The sequence below is a fragment of the Bos mutus genome, chromosome 1 (assembly GCF_027580195.1).
Source record: "Bos mutus isolate GX-2022 chromosome 1, NWIPB_WYAK_1.1, whole genome shotgun sequence".
NCBI classification, from domain to species: domain Eukaryota; kingdom Metazoa; phylum Chordata; class Mammalia; order Artiodactyla; family Bovidae; genus Bos; species Bos mutus.
Window position 1 is genome coordinate 11,621,246 of NC_091617.1, and position 20,130 is coordinate 11,641,375.

Below are 20,130 nucleotides of genomic sequence, written 5' to 3' on the forward strand. Positions count from 1 at the left end.
CACGTACTGTTGAAGCCTGACTTGGAGAAATTTGAGCATTACTTTGCTAGTGTATGAGATGAGTGCAATAGTGCAATAGTTTGAACATTCTGTGGCATTGCCTTTCTTTGGGATTAGAATGAAAACTAACATTTTCCAGTCCTTTGGCCACTGCTGAGTTTTCCAAATTTGCTGGCATACTGAGTGCAGCACTTTCATGGCATCATCTTTTAGTGTTTGAAATAGTTCAACTGGAATTCCATTATTTCCACTAGTTTTGTTCATAGTGATGTTTCCTAAGGCCCATTTGACTTCACTTTTCAGAATGTCTGGCTCTAGGTGAGTGATCACATCATCGTGGTTATCTGGGTCATGATCATTTTTGTATAATTCTCGTGTATTCTTGCCACCTCTTCTTAATATCTTGTGCTTCTGTTAAGCACATACCATTTCTGTCCTTTATTGTGCCCATCTTTGTATGAAATGTTCCCTTGGTATCTCTCATTTTCTTGAAGAGCTCTCTAGTCTTTCCCATTCTATTGTTTTCCTCTATTTCTTTGCATTGATCACTGAGGAAGGCTTTCTTATCTCTCCTTGATATTCTTTGGAACTCTGCATTCAAATGGTTATATCTTTCCTTTTCTCCTTTGCCTTTAGCTTCTCTTTTTTTCACAGCTATTTGTAAGGCCTCCCCTGACAACCATTTTGCCTCTTTTTGTTTCTTGTTCTTGGGGATGGTTTTGATCACTGCCTCCTGTACAATGTCATGGACCTCCATCCATAGTTCTTCAGGCACTCTGTCTATCAGATCTAATCCCTTGAATCTATTTGTCACTTCCACTGTATAATCATAAGGATTTGATTTAGTTCATACTTGAATGTTCTAGTGGATTTCCCTTCTTTCTTCAATTTCAGTCTGAATTTGGTAATAGGAGTTCATGATATGATCTACAGTTAGCTACTGGTCTTGTTTTTTCTGACTGCATAGAGCTTCTCTACCTTTGAGTGGAAAGAATATAATAAATCTGATTTAGGTATTGACCATCTGGTGATGTCCAGGTGTAGAGTTTTCTCTTGTGTTGTTGGAGGAAGGTGTTTATGATGATCAGTGTGTTCTTTTGGCAAAACTCTGCTAGCCTTTCATGGCTTCATTTTGTACTCCAAGGCCAAATTTTCCTGTTACTCTAGGTATGGCTTGACTTCCTACTTTTGCATTCCAGTCCCCTAAAATGAAAAGGACACTTTTTTTGGGTGTTAATTCTAGAAAGTCTCGTAGGTCTTCATAGAACCATTCAAATTCAGTTTCTTCAGCATTACTGGTGGGCATAGAGTGGGATTACTGTGATAGTGAATGGTTTGCTTGGAAATGGACAGAGATCATTCTGCTGTTTTTGAGATTGCATCCAAGTACTGCATATCAAACTCTTGTTTACTACGAGGGCTACTCCCTTTATTCTAAGGGATTTTTGCCCACAGTAGTAGACATAATGATCATCTGAGTTAAATTCACCCATTCCAGTTCAGTTTAGTTAACTGATTCTTAAAATATCTATGTTAACTCTTGTCATCTTGCATAATTTTTAAATACCTTAATTGATAAATTTTCTTTGTCCTTTCATTTCATAGAATTAAATTCAAACCCCACTAACTAATTTGGAACTGAAGACAAACGAAAAGAAAAAGAAAAAAGAAATGTGCTTAATGCTGCTGCTAAGCAGAGAAGGTGATGGCACCCCACTCCAGTACTCTTGCCTGGAAAATCCCATGGATGGAACAGCCTGGTAGGCTGCAGTCCATGGGGTCGCTAAGAGTCAGACACGACTGAGCGACTTCACTTTCACTTTTCCCTTTCATGCATTGGAGAAGGAAATGGCAACCCACTCCAGTGTTCTTGCCTGGAGAATCCCAGGGACAGGGGAGGCTGGTGGGCTGCCATCTATGGGGTGCTTAATGCTACACTGAATAAATTTTCTAATATAAAGCAAATGTTTCTATTGGAAATAATTTTGTACATTAAGGAAAAAATATTTCATTTTAACCAGATTAATTTAAAAAATGAATATACAAGTCTAGTGTCTAAATGTTTACATGCCTACCTATCATTCTTCTCTTTCTTAATCTTATAAAGTTCTACCTTAATTCAGAATTACAAATATCATCCATGTTAACTCTGGTATTTCACAAACTTTTGTGTCTGCCCAAATCAAGCTGTGTTTCTCTGATATATATTAATAAAGATTATTAGCTTTTTCCCTTGAAGACCAGGAGACTGCACATCCTGAATCAGTGTTACAATTATGAGACATTTATTGACAGAACAGATACCCCAATTTGTGTATATGAATTACAGAGATTTGACACATCCAGTATTCCAAAACTAACCTGAAATATAAAGTGCATGAAAGGATTTTAGGTCATTTTATTGCAGAATATTGTATTTGTATTGAATTGAAGTAAAAGTCACTCAGTCACACCCAACTCTTTGTGACTTCATGGACTACACAGTCTATGGAACTCGCCAGGCCAGAATACTGGGTAGGGGTATAGGGTAGGGTAGGGTAGGGTAGGGGTATAAAGGGGTAGGGTAGCCTTTCTCTTTTCCAGCGGATCTTCCCAACCCAGGGATTGAACCCAGGTCTCTCGCATTGCAGGTGGATTCTTTACCAGCTGAGCCACAAGGAAAGCCCCAGAATACTGGTGTCATTAGTTTATCCCTTCTCCAGGGGTTCTTCCCGACCCAGGAGTCGAAGCAGGGTCTCCTGCATTGCAGGCAGATTCTTTACCAACTGAGCTATCAGGGAAGCACCTAAAAGATTTAATTAAATTATTCTGAAAGGTGTCACAATTTTGACTTTTATTGAGTCTGAAAGTAAAAGTGAAAATATTAGTCAGTCGTGTCCAACTCTTTGCAATCCCATGGACTCTGCCAGGCTCCTCTGTCCATGGAATTCTCCAACAAGAATATTGGAGTGGGCTGCCATTTCTTCCCCCAGGGGATCTTCCCAAACCAGGATGGAGCCTGGGTCTCTTGCATTGTGGGCTGATTCTTTATCATCTGAGCCACCATGGAAGCCCTTCACTGAGTATGCTGTAGATTAAATTTTTAACTTTTATTTTTGTTCTTTTTCTTATACACAGTATTGCCAAGATTTATACTCACACAATGGTATGTTTTGGGGGCTGAAATTCAATAATTATTTATGCCTATAAGGTGGCTTACAGTTATTAAAACACTTTGGATTTTAACTCTGTCTTTCACAGTATTCACTATTTCCTCAGCTGTGTGCGTACCATCAACTGAGGAGCAGGCTCTTCATATTTTCCTTGTGATTATTAATGAACAGATTGAACTGGACAGGTCCAAGGAAAGGTCCCTGTGTCCTTGAAGGGACACAGGCCTCCAGTGAGCTGACATCTTCCTCTGTGACATAATAAATTAGAGAGTTCAGTCCAGAGTGTCGGATCTGTTTTCATCTAGGCATTGGTTAGATAAATGAGGGAAAGTTGCACAGTCTAAAGAGATGGCTTAGGCCCCTGCCCCTGCCCCTGCCTGTGAAAGTTTCTAAACAGGTTCAATGCCTTTGACATGACTGCACAGGAGATACAGTGATCTATGTACATATTCAAAATTCTGGGGCCAGTTTGACTGATGATGTCTTGATTCATCCTTCATATCTCTTCTCAGAAATGAATTTTTTTCTGAGTCTGCCTTATCCAGTAGAAAAAAGGGTTTGGTTAAGTGTCTCATCTAGGCACTCCCCTCATATAGGAAGTTTTACAGTTAATTTTAACATCATGTTTTTAATGTCTACATTTTCTGTGTCAGTATGGTGATATTCTGAGAAACAGTTCTTTATTTTTTATCCACCAGTTGTATTTCTGGTTGTTAGAACTCTGCCTGTATATATTCAACAAATGTAAAGTGATATCATAGATTCATTCACACAACCCTCAGATCAATTAAAAAAAAAAAGTATGACTTTATTTTTATGACTTATCTGATGTCCTATAAGAGTTAATATTCTACCAGCTGACAGCCAGATTTAAATCTGTATTTGAAGAATTTCTCAAGCATTTTTCAAGTGGAAATCATCAATCTGTTTTGTACACAATGCCCTTTCAGGGCTGGTTTGAATGAAGATCTTCAACTGATTCATTATCTTCATTCACACACATTATATTTTATCATCTACATCCTAAAAAGGTGGCTAAGTGTGAAAAGAGTTTCAGTCCCTGTAAGCCCTTGAAGGCACTCTTCCAGACTATAAGGGTGAACCTTAGTGCCCATTCTTCTCATAATAGTGATCTAAACCACTTCCCAAGCTGGCTGACATAGGTAAAGTTGGTCTTAAAAGGTCCAGAGAACTGATAAGTTTGCTCCCTCAGCTAAGTCCATGGACTCAGCTATTTGGTCCTAGTTCAAAGGCTTTATTGATGATGTCCTCTTCATCATGATCCCAGGCCTCTGATTTTAACAGTCTTCTTAGAAACCTGTGTACTTTCACTTGAATACTCAGGTATGGGTAGGCTTTCTGAAATCCCTAGGGAAACCAGGGCACTTCTTGAAGCTCCTCTACTTTATTGTCTCCAATAATTCTGTCATTCTATAATGCATTATGTTTTTGCTGTGGTACTGTTGCTTCAGGCCTGACTGACTCTTTGAAATTCAATGGACTGTAACCTGCCAGGCTCTCTTACTCATGGGATTCTCAGGCAAGAATACTGGAGTGGGTTGCCATTCCCTCTTTGAGGGGATCTTCCCAATCTAGGGATCAAGTCAGAGTCTCTTGTCTTTTACATTGGCAGGTGGGTTCTTTGCCAACAGCACCAACTTCAGGTCAGTTTTTCAGTCGTGTCTGACTCTTTGTGCCCCCATGGGCTGCAACACGCCAGGCTTCCCTGTCCATCACCAACACCTAGAGCTTGCTCAAACTCATGTCCATAGAGTTGATGATGACATCCAATCATCTTATCCTCTGTAGTCCCCTCTTCCTACTTCCTTCAATCTTTCCAAGCATCAAGGTCTTTTCCAGTGAGTCAGTTTTTCGCATCAGGTGGCCAAAGAATTGCAGTTTCAGCTTCAACATCAGTCCTTCCAATGAATATTCAGGACTGATTTCCTTTAGAATTGACTGGTTGGATCTCCTTGCAGTCCAAGGGATTCTCAAGAGTCTTCTCCAACACCACAGTACAAAAGCAAAAATTATTTGGTGCTGTTTTCTTTATAGTCTAACTACCACATCTGTACATGACTGTTGGAAAAAAAATCATAGCTTTGACTAGATGCTTTCTGGTGAAAGGGTAGTGTCATCTACATAGCTTATTGACATTTCTCTTGCCAATCTTGATTCTAGCTTGTGTTTCATCCAGATCAGCATTCACATGATGTACTATGCATATAAGTTAAATACAGAGGGTAACAATATACAGCCTAGACATACTCTTTTTCCGATTTGGAACCAGTCTGTTGTCCCATGTCCGGTAATAACTGTTGCTGAAGTAGATGTTTTTCTGGAACTCTCTTGTTTCTTGGTGATCCAAGGGATGTTGGCAATTTGATTTCTGGTTCCTCTGCCTTTTCTAAATTCAACTTGAACATCTGGAATTTCACAGATCACGTACTGCTGAAGCCTGTCTTGGAGAATTTTGAGCATTACTTTGCTAGCATTTGGGATGAGTGCAATTGTGTGACAATTAGAACATTCTTGGGCATTGCCTTTCTGCAGAATTGGAATAAAAACTGACCTTTTCCAGTCCTGGGGCCACTGATGAGTTTTCCAAATTTGCTGACATATTCAATACAACAGTATCACAGCATCATCTTTTAGGGTTTGAAATATCTCAACTGGAATTCCATCACCTCCACTAGCTTTGTTCATAATGATGCTTCCTAAGGCCAGCTTGACTTCACATTCCAGGATGTCTGGCTCTAGGTGAGTGATCATACCATCATGGTTATCTGGGTCATGAAGACCTTTTTTGAACAGTTTTTCTGTGTATGTTTACCACCTCTTCTTAATATCTTCTGCTTTTGTTAGGTCCATAACATATCTGTCCTTTATTGTGCCCATCTTTGCAAAAAGTTTTCCACTGGTATCTCTAATTTTCTTGAAGAGATCTCTAGTCTTTCCCATTCTGTTGTTTTCCTCTATTTCTTTGCATTGATCACTGAGGAAATCTTTCTTATCTCTGCTATTCTGTAGAACTCCGCATTCAAATGAGTATATTTTTCCTTTTTTCCTTTGCCTTTTGCATCTCTTCTTTTCACAGCTATTTTTAAGGCCTCCTCAGACAACCATTTTGCCTTTTTGCATTTCTTTTTCTTGGGAATGGTCTTGATCACAGCCTGTTGTACAATATCAGGAACCTCCATCCATCCTGAAGAACCTCTTCAGGTACTCTGTCAATCAGATCTAATCACTTGAATCATTTGTCACTTCCACTGTATATTCGAAAGGAATTTGACTTAGGTCATACTTGAATGGTCTAGTGGCTTTCCTATTTTCTCAAATTTCAGCCTGAATTTGCCAATAAGAAGTTCATGGTCTGAGCCACGTCAGCTCACTGTCTTGTTTTGCTGACTGTATAGAGCTTTTTCATCTTTGATAGCAAAGAAAATAATCAATCTGATTTCGGTATTGACCATCTGGTGATCTATTTCAAATTCTGAAAGATGATGCTGTGAAAGGGCTGCACTGAATATGTCAGCAAATTTGGAAAACTCAGCAGTGGCCACAGGACTGGAAAAGGTCAGTTTTCATTCCAATCTCAAAGAAAGGCAAGGCCACAGAATGCTCAAACTACCACACAATTGCACTCATCTCACACGCTAGCAAAGTAATGCTCAAAATTCTCCAAGCAGGGCTTCAGCAATATGTGAACCGTGAACTTCCAGATGTTCAAGCTCGTTTTAGAAAAGGCAGAGGACCAGGAGATCAAATTGCCAACATCTGCTGGATCACTGAGAAAGCTAGAGAGTTCCAGAAAAACATCTATTTCTGCTTTATTGATTATGCCAAAACCTTTGACTGTGTGGATCAAAATAAACTGTGGAAAGTTCTGAGATGGGAATACTAGACCGTCTGACCTGCCTCTTGAGAAACCTGCATGCAAGTCAGGAAGCAACAGTTAGAATTGGAAATGGAACAACAGACTGGTTCCAAATAGGAAAAGGAGTATGTCATGGCTGTGTATTGTCACCGTGCTTATTTAACTTCTATGCAAAGTACACCATGAGAAACACTGGGCCAGAGGAAGCACAAGCTGGAATCAAGATTGCTGGGAGAAATATCAATAACCTCAGATATGCAGATGACACCACCCTTATGGCAGAAAGTGAAGAGGAACTAAAGGGGCTCTTGATGAAAGTAAAAGAGGAGAGTGAAAATGTTGGCTTAAAGCTCAATATTCAGAAAACTAAGTTCATGGCTACTGGTCCCATCACTTCATGGCAAACAGTTGGGGAACAGTGGCTAATTTTATTTTTATGGGCTCCAAAAACTGCAGATGGTGACTGCAGCCATGAAATTAAAAGACACTTACTCCTTGGAAGAAAGGTTATGACCAACCTAGACAGCATATTAAAAAGCAGAGACATTACATTGTCAACAAAGGCCAATCTAGTCAAGGCTTTCGTTTTTCCAGTGGTCATGTATGGATGTGAGAGTTGGACTATAAAGAAAGCTGAGCACTGAAGAATTGATGCTTTTAAACTGTGGTGTTGGAGACTCTTGAGAGTCCCTTGGTCTGCAAGGAGATCCAACTGGTCCATTCTAAAGGAGGTCAGTCCTGAGTGTTCATTGGAAGGACTGATGTTGAAGCTGAAACTCCAGTACTTTGTCCAACTAATGAGAACAGCTGACTTATTTGAAAAGACCCTGATGCTGGAAAAGATTGAGGGAGGTAGGAGAAGGGGGAGACAGAGGATGAGATCATTGGATGGCATCACTGACTCAATGAAAATGGGTTTGGGTGGACTCTGGGAGTTGGTGATGGACAGGGAGGCCTGGTATGCTGAAGTTCATCAGGTCACAGAGTTGGACATGAGTGAGAGACTGAACTGAACTGAACTGATGCCATATTGCTCTTATAGAATCAGACTTTTCTTCCATCACCAGTCACATCCACAACTGTGTGCTGTTTTTGCTTTGGCTCCATTTATTCATTCTTTATGGAGTTATTACCCCACTGATCTCCAGTAGCATATTGGGCACTTACTGACCTTGCAAGTTCATCTTTCAATGTCCTATATTTTTGCACTCATGCTGTTCATGGGGTTTTCAAAGAAAGAATACTGAAGTGGTTTGCCATTCCCTTCTCCAGTGGACCGCATTTTGTCAGAGCTCTCCATCATGAGCCATCAGTCTTGGGTGGCCCTACATGAAATGGCTCATAGTTTCATTGAGTTAGAAAAGGCAGTGGTCCATGTGATCAGTTAGATTAGTTTTCTGGTATTGTGGTTTTCCTACTGTTCATGGGGATCTCAAGGGAAGAATACTGAAGTGAGTTGCCATTCCTTTCTCCAGTGAACTCCCCAGTTCTGTAGGTGCCCAATATGCTACAGGAGATCAGTGGAGAAATAACTCCAGAAAGAATGAAGGGAAAGAGCCAAAGCAAAAACAATACCCAGTTGTGGATGTGACTGGTGATAGAAGCAAGATCCGATGCTGTAAAGAGCAATATTGCATAGGAACCTGGAATATTAGGTCCATGAATCGAGGCAAATTGGAAGTGGTCAAACAGGAGATGGCAAGTGTGAACGTTGATATTCCAGGAATCAGCAAACTAAAATGGACTGGAATGGGTGAATTTAACTCAGATGATCATTATATCTACTACTGTGGGCAGGAATCCCTTAGAAGAAATGAAGTAGCCATCATGGTCAACAAAAGAGTCTGAAATGCAGTACTTGCATGCAATCTCAAAAAAGACAGAATGATCTCTGTTCATTTCCAAAGGAGACCATTCAATATCACGATGATCCAAGCCTATGCCCCAACCAGTAACCCTGAAGAAGCTAAAGTTGAATGGTTCTATGAAGACTTACAAGAACTTTTAGAACTAACACGCGAAAAAGACGTCATTTTCATTATAGGGGATTGGAATGAAAAAGTAGGAAGTCAAGAAACACCTGGGGTAACAGGCAAATTTGGCCTTGGAATACGGAATAAAGCAGGGCAAAGACTAATAGAGTTTTGCCAAGAGAACGCACTGGTCATAGCAAACACCCTCTTCCAACAACACAAGAGAAGACTCTACATATGGACATCACTAGATGGTCAACACCGAAATCAGATTGATTATATTTTTTGCAGCCAAAGATGGAGAAACTCTATACAGTCAGCAAAAACAAGACTGGGAGCTGACTGTGGCTCAGATCATGAACCCCTTATTGCCAAATTCAGAAGTAAACTGAAGAAAGTAGGGAAAACCACTAGACCATTCATGTATGACCTAAGTCAAATCCCTTGTGATTATTCTGTGGAAGTGAGAAATAGATTTAAGGGACTAGATCTGATAGACAGAGTGCCTGATGAACTATTGATGGAGGTTCGTGACATGTACAGGAGACAGGGAACAAGACCATCCCCATGGAAAAGAAATGCAAAAAATGCAAAATAGCTGTCTGAGGAGGCCTTACAAATAGCTGTGAAAAGAAGAGAAGCAAAAAGCAAAGGAGAAAAGGAAAGATATAACCAAGCATCTGAATGCAGAGTTCCAAAGAATAGCAAGAAGAGATAAGAAAGCCTTCCTCAGTGATCAATGCAAAGAAATAGAAGAAAACAACAAAATGGGAAAGACTAGAGATCTCTTCAAGAAAATTAGAGATAACAAGGCAACATTTCATGCAAAGATGGGCTCGATAAAGGACAGAAATGGTTTGGACCTAACAGAAGCAGAAGATATTAAGAAGAGGTGGCAGGAATACACAGAAGAACTGTACAAAAAATAACTTCATGACCCATATGTACATGGTGGTGTAATCACTCACCTAGAGCCAGACATCCTGGAATGGGAAGTCAAGTGGGCCTTAGAAAGCATCACTATGAACAAAGCTAGTGGAGGTGATGGAATTCCAGTTGAGCTATTTCAAATCCTGAAAGATAATGCTGTGAAAGTGCTGCACCCAATATGACAGCAAATTTGGAAAACTTCAGCAGTGCCCACAGGACTGGAACAGTCAGTTTTCATTCCAGTCCCAAAGAAAGGCAATGCCAAAGAATGCTCAAACTACTGCACGATTGCACTCATCTCACACGCTAGTAAAATAATGCTCAAAATTCTCCGAGCCAGGCTTCAGCAATATGTGAACCGTGAAGGTCCAGATGTTCAAGCTTATTTAAGGAAAGGCAAGGGAACTAGAGATCAAATTGCCAACATTCGCTGGATCATCGAGAAAGCAAGAGAGTTCCAGAAAAACATTTATTTCTGCTTTATTGACTATGCCAAAGTCTTTGACTGTATGGATCACAATAAACTGTGGAAAATTCTTCAAGAGATGGGAATACCAGACCACCTGACCTGCCTCTTGAAAAACCTATATGCAGGTCAGGAAGCAACAGTTAGAACTGGACATGGAACAACAGACTGGTTCCAAATAGGAAAAGGAGTACGTCAAGGCTGTGTATTGTCACCCTGCTTATTTAACTTATATGCAGAGGACATCATGAGAATTGCTGGGCTGGAAGAAGCACAAGCTGGAATCAAAATTGCCAGGAGAAATATCAATAACCTCAGATATGCAGATGACACCACCCTTATGGCAGAAAGTGAAAAGGTACTAAAAAGCTTCTTGATGAAAGTGAAAGAGCAGAGTGAAAATGTTGGCTTAAAGCTCAACGTTCAGAAAACTAAGATCATGGCATCCGGTCCCATCACTTCATGGGAAATAGATGGGGAAACAGTGTCAAACTTTATTTTTTGGGCTCAAAATCACTGCAGGTGGTTACTGCAGCCATGAAATTAAAAGACACTTACTCCTTGGAAGGAAAGTTATGACCAACTTAGATAGCATATTGAAAAGCAGAGACATTACTTTGCCAACAAAGGTCCGTCTAGTCAAGGCAATAGTTTTTCCAGTGGTCATGTATGGATGTGAAAGTTGGACTGTGAAGAAAGCTTAGTGCTGAAGAATTGATGCTTTTGAACTGTGGTGTTGGAGAAGACTCTTGAGAGTCCCTTGATTGCTAGGAGATCCAACCAGTCCATCCTAAAGGAGACCAGTCCTGGGTGTTCATTGGAAGGACTGATGCTGAGGCTGAAACTCCAATACTTTGGCCACCTCATTCAAAGAATTGACTCATTTGAAAAGACCCTTATTCTGGGAGGGATTGCAGACAGGAGGAGAAGGGGATGACAGAGGATGAGATGGGTGGATGGCATCACTGACTCGATGCACATGAGTTTGGGTGGACTCCGGGAGTTGGTGATGGACAAGGAGGCCTGGCCTGCTGTTATTCATGGGGTCACAAAGAGTCGGACACTAGTGAGCTACTGAACTGAACTGAAATGATTATTGTTTTCATTCTGTCTGCCTTCTGCTGGATAAGGATAAAAGACTCATGGAAGCTTCCTGATTTCAGAGACTGACTGAAGGGGAGTAAGTGAGTGAGTGATTGAAGTCACTCAGTAATGTTGGACTCTTTGCGACCTCATGGACTGTAGCCTACCAGGCTCCTCCATCCATGGAATTTTCCAGGCAATAGTACTAGAGTGGGCTGCCATTTCCTTCTCCAGGAGATTTTCCCGACTCAGGGACTGAACCCAGCTCTTCTGCATTGCACGCAGGCACTTTACCATCTGAGCCACGAGGGAAGTTCTTCTTAATAAAGTTTTATTAAAGTTTAAATGCAATAGAGAAAGCTTCTGAAATAGACATCAGAAGGGTGTAGAAAGAGTACTGAATGGGAAACTGGGTCTTATTCTGATGGGTGGTGCAATGCTCAATCTACTTTAAACCTATTTTCTGTTTATGGGTGCTGTTGTGTTCCCTCCCCATTGTTTGACCTGAGGCCAAACTATGGTGGAGGTAATTAAGAAAATGAAATTAATGGCAGCCTACTTCAAAAGGTCATATGCATGCACTGCTACATGCAGTGCCTCTGACCCTTCAGCAGGCCATCATCGACACACAACTCCACTGAAGACTCCTTGACACTCACGGCAAGTCTGGGTCAATCTCTTGTGGGGTCACTGCTCCTTTCTCCAGGTTCCTGGTGTGCACAAGGCTCTGCTTGTGCCTTCCCAGAGTCTGTTTCCCTAGTCCTGTGTAAGTTTTGATGACTGTATGGTGTATTTAATGGTGACCTCCTCCAAGAGGGCTTATGCCATACCCAGGTCTGCTGCATCCAGAGACCCTGCACCTGTGGCAGGACTCTGCTGACCTGTAGCTTCACTGGAGGCACTCAAACACAGTTCTGTCTCAGTCTCTGTGGGGTCTCTGGGTCTTGGTATGCACAAGATATTTTTGAGCCCTCTGAGTGTCTGGTGGGTAAGTGGTTTGATTCTAAACATGATTTCACTCTGCCTAACATCTTGCTGGGGCTTCTCCTTAGCCTTTGGACATAGGGTATCTTTCTTTGGTGGGATCCAACATTCTCCAGTCAACAGTTGTTCAACAATGAGTTGTAGTTTTGGAGTTCTCACAGAAGAAGATGAGCGCAGTCCTTCTATTCCACCATCTGACGTCACAAATGCTATTTTGCATTATATGCACAAAAAAATATGGTGGCTTTTTCCTTTGAATCTCTAGAAGGTATGACTCCAGGTGTGCTTTCCCTACTTATCTGTATCCAGAGTGCCTCACAGACATCTATCGGGACATTTCAGATAACTTACCTCTTGAAGTCTAACCCCAAATATGGCTGTGTGTGAAGGACTCATAATATTGGACCTTATTTCTACCTCATTATTTCTACCTCTCTCCTGGGTATATAGTAATACTATTAATCCATTTCTTGAGGTTTATACTGATGTGTTACCTTAAGTAAATCTCCCTTCCCTTCTCTCCCCATAAAACTTTATTTTCAATGCTACCATCTTGCTGAAGTGATCAGAAATGTCTCCATTGAGGCTCAAAAGTGACCTATGACAGATATTTTGAACCAGACCATCCTTATCCTTTCATCTAGAGGGAAATAAACCTCAGCTTCAGAAAAAGGACATTGAAAAGAAATGTAATTAAAGAAGATACATGCTTGCATGCTCAGTCCTATCCAACTCTTTGTCACCCCAGGAACTACAGCTTGCCAGGAGCTTCTGTCCATAGGATTTTTCAGACAAGAAAACTGGAGTAGGTTACCATTTCCTCCTCCAAGGGATCTTCCCAACTCAGGGATCCAACTCATGTCTCCTTTGTCTCTGCATTGGTAGGCAGATTCTATATCACTGAGCCCTCTAGGAAGCCCCCATTTAAATATATGTATACACACACACACACACACACACACACACACACACACAAGTGTATTTGACAAGGAATTGCATTACAAATGAATAGATAAATGAGTAGTGTATTTTGAAGATCATGTCACCTCCTCTGTGGAGATCTCTATGAATTCTAAGGAAGGGGAACTTCTTCCTCTGTGTTCCACAACTTTGTTCCGAGGCATGGCTCTATTGTAGAGTATCTCCCTTTGATGTATTTGCATCTAGATCTAGCTCCTAAATGAAATTACAAGACCCTGGGTGATAGGAAATTCATTTAATCCATCTTTGGATATGTAAAAGATAAGAAGGACAGTATCTGACATATAGTAATGATTGATAAATATTTTACAATGAAGTGTGAATTTGAATGATTAAAGGAATTCTTTTTTTGATTTCATTGTGATGATAGAAAATTTTACTTCCAAAGACATTTGGCCAGTTAAACGAACTGACACATTAGACATCTGGGTATGCAAAGCTCAAATTAACATAATTAGATTGAAATGATAACATTAAGTGGACTTACCTAGAGATCAATCAGGTTATATTTATAATTTATTTTTATAATCAGAGGAGGATTCTTTCATTGTCTACCGTTCTTTGTTATATATTCTTTATAGGCATTTTTTTTTCTTTTTAATAAGGAACTCCACCTAACCTAAACATAATGGTGTACTGTCAAAACCCAATCTTAGAGACCAAATGCATTATCTCTATCAAACACATGTGTTCAAGCTGCCAATTTAAAGCTTAAGGGAAGCACTCAATTATAGCAGGCATGCCTCTAAGTGAGCTGAAGCCAATCAGCCAGTTTAAAGTGATTTAAAGATAATTTATTGTCATCCAATTCAGAATTTATCAGTGTTACCAAGATCCAGTTGTCCAGAGTGGTGGTGAATCTTCATTTGCTCAGCTCCAAATGACAGATTCATATTCTTAGAAACTGTGCTGAAAGATAATTAGAATAAACTGGCTGCATGATGAAAAGAACACACAGTGTTGTGTCAAGAAATTAATGGGAAAACAGACTCAGCTGGTACAGTTTACAGATCGGAAACATATATTTTCAAGCTACATCTACTCAGTGATGTTCCAAGGAATACATGCAATATCAAGTGATCTCCCTACTCTCAAAATAGAGATATGAAAGAAAGAGGGATTAGAATATCTGATTTATTTCATTCTTCCTAATGTTATCTTCAGTGGATTAAGGATGACTGCTCCAGATACACTGAAACAGCTAGTTTAGATGAAGTTATTCTTGACTCAGAGAGATGTGATGTCTCCAGCTGCGTACTGGGAAAATACTGATGATACTGTGCTCTGGGTTTAAAAATGTTCATTCTGATATACTCCATATACACTTGAATAATTCAGGAAAGAGAAAAGCTGTGTGAAGTCTGTAGTAAATGTCACATTTGAAATGTCAATTTGGCGTTTTTATGAATACACTTCTAACTTGGAAATGAAAAAATTAAAAAAAGAAAGAAATATACACTAGAGCTTCTTCCCCTAGACTGTGTCTACATGTATTGAAAGCTTTCACTACTTTTTCCATAAATGAAATATATTTTTAAACCCGCCACTTGGCTATCATGCTGCACAGTGAGTCTTTCAACGGAAACTACTTGTGGCAGAAAATGACAGATTCACTGCAGTGGTAGTGCCACCACACTGCTGCTGCTGCTGCTAAGTCGCTTCAGTCGTGTCCGATTCTGTGTGACCCCACAGTCGGCAGCCCACTAGGCTCCCCTGTCCCTGGGATTCTCCAGGCAAGAATACTGGAGTGGGTTGCCATTTCCTTCTCCAATGCATGAAAGGGAAAAGTGAAAGTGAAGTCGCTCAGTCGTGCCCGACTCAGCGACCCCATGGACTGCAGCCTACCAGACTCATCCATCCATGGGATTTTCCAGGCAAGTGTACTGGAGTGGGGTGCCATTGCCTTCTCCACACAGGGAAACCCAAAACCAGCTTTGTATCTTCGATAAAAATGAAGAGTGTAGAAAGTCTGTGTCTTCAGGTCTTAGCAAAGTGTCTTGTGACAAGTGTCTCATTATTGTGTATAATTAAAAGTGACTAGTTAATGTGTATAATTGTTTCCTGAATTAAACTGTAAACAAAATTATGAAGATCCAGCAAATAAAAGTTTGCAATTGGTAAAAAAAAAATAATGAAAATTGCGTTGTTGTTTGGAATTTAGATTATACTCTTGAACAAGGCTTTGATTTTTTTCCAACATTAAGCACTTGTTATTATTATTATTATTTTAATTAAATGAACTTTTGCAAGGTGAGTTTTCTTTGGGGGCTGTTCTATGTTCAAATGGGCTAAGCTTTTAGCAACTAAGCCATGGTGATGTGACCTCAATTCCATAGTTCAGTTTCTATATGACAGATCCCCTCAAAAAGACCATTATAGTGTGTCTTAGCAATTCAGTTGAATAGTGAATGTCCATTAGGTTGATATATTGCCTTTATCTTTTAGTAACCAGGAAAAATGAGCTCCCTTAAATAATTAGTATAAGCTCCTTTTATCAGATGAGAATTATATAATCTATCATGTTTCCATTTTTATTCAGGCTTCCAGAATGCAATTAACTAAATACAACGGAAAGCATGGTAACTATTTCAGCATATATTAATGTATTTTTTAAATTTTTTCTCTAATAAAATTTTATTTTTCCATCTAATATTCTCATAGTAAACTAAGAATTTTAAAGTATATATTTCAATTATGTTCTGAATAGTTAGTTAGATGCTGATATGATGTTTTTCTGGATGAGGGCAGAACTCAGTCTTCTTGAGTAGATACTTAAGCCTTGAAGGAAGTCTTGATGGTTGGGTCAAGAAGAGATTATCTATATAGAACAGTGTCCTAGAGAGAGCCAAGATATTTACCTTGATTTGTAGGTGAGCTGTGTAAATAGCATATCAAAGATATTCTCCATGGAAAACTATTTGTGAAGACATCTTAGTAACATAAATAGAATTGTGAGGGGCAAAACTGAAATAAGCAATGTTGCAAAAAGTCAAAACAGTATGCTGGTCAAGTCTCTACATTATTCACTTTGCTCCTCTACTGCAATTTACCTTTATTGTTGCCTTAAATCATCAGGTCAAGATACTACCAAAATCTCCCTTTCCCACATTTAGATTCATAAGAAATACTTTTTTAAAAATATAAAAATGTATGATCTAGATATATACAATTAATTAAGACACACTTTTTTCATCAAAAAGTAGATGTAGGATGCCATGTGCAATTCACTAATCTAATTATTTGTAAGTATTCAAAATTATATGTAAGGAATTTCTCTTTAGTAAGATATATTTTAAAATGTCAGACCATGAAATTGAGATATGTTCTTCAGATTCTTAATTATGGGCTTTTTGGTATAACATTTGAATAATATGTTATAAGCAGTAAAATGTCATTTTACACAAAGAAATTTTGTAATTTTCTTGTTCAGTAAGAAATTAACTTTAATTAAAGTTCCTGCTATGTTGAAGTTAGCATCAAAAGGGGTCAGTGGACACATAGTGTTTGGAGAATACACACTACTTATAAAATGGACAAAAATTATCCTAAGTCAAACCTCTGTAGAAGAAAGCAGTTTGGGAAAAAAAAAATTGATATTTTGAACATAATTCTCTGGATAAGACAATGTGCTTTGGAGTCTTGTACTATCCAAAGACCATAAAAGTGATTACTTTGATATATTTTCCAAGAATCAAAATATAAGACATATGTTTAAAAAATAATAAGAAAAAGCACATTGGTTTACATCTCTTAAGTGAAAGACTCTTTTCCAAGATATTCATCCTTATTAAGAGAAACATATTTCTAAAGCTTATGAGTTTACACATAAAATACATACAGTTTGTTGCATGCTATTATACTCCAATAAATCATTAGAATAATTCACAAATACACACAGCAGTTAAGGAAAATGTAAACCCTTAGACCCAATCAACCAACTAAAAAAACAAACCCAAACTATTCTTTATTGACCTCTTAGAACAATTCAGTTCAGTTCAGTTCAGTTCAGTCGCTCAGTCATGTCTTAGAACAATAGTAAAGCAATTAAATGCACTTTTCTATTTTATCAATATACCATTTTAAAATTAGTTGCTATATTCAAATGCTATGTTCCACCTCACCAGAAATTTTTACATTGTCCTCAGGAATCTCTGTAATGGCAATTCAGGATATCAGTAGCAAGTCAAGTGCTCTGTAGTCACATGCTGCTGCTGCTGCTAAGTCGCTTCAGTCATGTCCGACTCTGTGCGACCCCATGGGTGGCAGCCCACCAGGCTCCCCCGTCCCTGGGATTCTGCAGGCAAGAACACTGGAGTGGGCTGCCATTTCCTTCTCCAATGCATGAAAGTGAAAGTGAAGTCGCTCAGTCCTGTCTGACTCTTAGCGACCCCATGGACTGCAGCCCACCAGGCTCCTCTGTCCATGGGATTTGCCAGGAAAGAGTACTGGAGTGGGGTGCCATTGCCTTCTCCTATACCACTGTTTAAAGTCCATTATTCAGCTGTGATTTGTCTAATGATTGATGAATCCTAAATTTGTATCCTCATATTTGAGATGTTTGAGAAATATCATCACTGATTTAGAATTACTAGGTTCATTTATCCCTCTCTTAGTGGCTTTCAGTTAAGTTCAGTTGCTCACTCGTGTCTGACTCTTTGTGACTTCAAGGACTGCAGCATGCCAGGCCTCCCTGTCCATCACCAACTCCTGGAGAATACTTAAACTCATGCCCATTGAGTCGGTGACACCATCCAACCATCTCATCCTCTGTCAGCCCCTTCTACTATTGATATTATAGTTATTGTTATTGATATTTCCTTCAAACTTTCCCGGAATCAGGGTCTTTTCCAAAGAATCAGTTCTTCACACCAGGTGGCCAAAGAATTGGAGTTTCAGCTTCAGCATTAGTCCTTCCAATGAGTATCCAGGACTGATTTCCCTTAGGATGGACTGGTTGGATCTCCTGCAGTTGAAGGGACTCTCAAGAGTCTTCTCCAACACCACAGTTCAAAAGTATCAATTCTTTGATGCTCAGCTTTCTTTATAGTCCAACTCTCACATCCATACATGAATACTGGAAAAACCATAGCCTTGACTAGACGGATCTTTGTTAGCAAAATAATGTCTCTGCTTTTTAATGTGCTGTCTAGGTTGTTCATAACTTTTCTTCCAAGGAACAAGTGTTTTCTAATTTCATGGCTTCATTCACCATCTGCAGTGATTTTGGAGCCCCCCAAAATTAAGTCTGTCACTGCTTCCACTGTCTCCCCATCTATTTCCCATGAAGTGATGGGGCCAGATGCCATGATCTTCGTTTTCTGAATGTTGAGCTATAAGCCAACTTTTTCACTCTCCTCTTTCACTTTCATCAAGAGGCTCTTTAGTTCTTTGATTTCTGCCGTAAGGGTGGTGTCATCTGCATATCTGAGGTTATTGATATTTCTCCTGGCAATCTTAATTCCATATTGTGCTTCATCCAGCCTAGCATTTCTCATGATGTACTCCGCATATAAGTTGAAAAAGCAGGGTGACAATATATAGCCTTGACATATTCCTTTCCTGATTTGAAACCAGTCTGTTTTTCCATTTCCAGTTCTATTTGTTGCTTCTTAACCTGCATACAGATTTCTCAGAAGGCTGGTCAGGTGTTCTGCAATTCCCATTTCTTTAAGAATTTTCCACAGTTTGTTGTGATCCACGCAGTCAAAGGCTTTGGCATAGTCAATAAAGCAGAAATAGATGTTTTTCTGGAACTCTCTTCCTTTTTTGATGATCCAGCAGATGTTGGCAATTTGATCTCTGGTTCCTCTGCCTTTTCTAAATCCAGATTGAACATCTGGACGTTCACGGTTCATGTACTGTTGAAGTCTGGCTTGGAGAATTTTAAGCATTACTTTACTAGCATGTGAGATGAGAGCAATTGTGTTGTAGCTTGAGGATTCTTTGGCATTGCCTTTCTTTGGGATTGGAATGAAAACTGACCTTTTCCAGTCCTGTGGCCATAGCTAAGTTTTCCAAATTTGCTGGCATACTGAGTGCAGCACCTTTACAGCATCATCTTTTAGGATTTGAAATAGCTCAACTGGAATTCTATCACCACTAGGTTTGTTTGTAGTGATGCTTCCTAAGGCCCACTTGATGTCACTTTCCAGGATATCTGGCTCTAGGTGAGTGATCACACTATCGTGCTTATCTGGGTTGTGAAGATCTTTTTTGTTAGTAACTTTAATTCATTTCAAAAAACTGTTTCATTGGCCATTGTTCCTTATCCCTTACCTCTTGTTCTAAACCCTTGATTACTGGCATGTTTTCCTCTATAGCTTTGGATATTCTCCTTATGTTGCATGGACCCCTTTCTCCACACCACATTTCCACCTGTTAGGAATATATTTATCTTGCATGGTAATTTGTGGCTGTAAGATTGTCATCTTTCAAATCATGTTTATATGCTCCATTAGTGTGGCTTGCTTGTCTACATCTGTACAAATCACATTTTTTAAAGATATATTTTAAAGTACTTTTTCTTTGTTTACTTTTTATTTTGTATTTGAATATAACCAATTAACTATGCTGTATTTGTGATAGTTTCAAGTGGACAGCAAAGATACTCAGCCATGTATGTACATATATCCATTCTTCCCCAAACTCCACTCCTATCCAGGCTGCCACATAATATTGAACAGA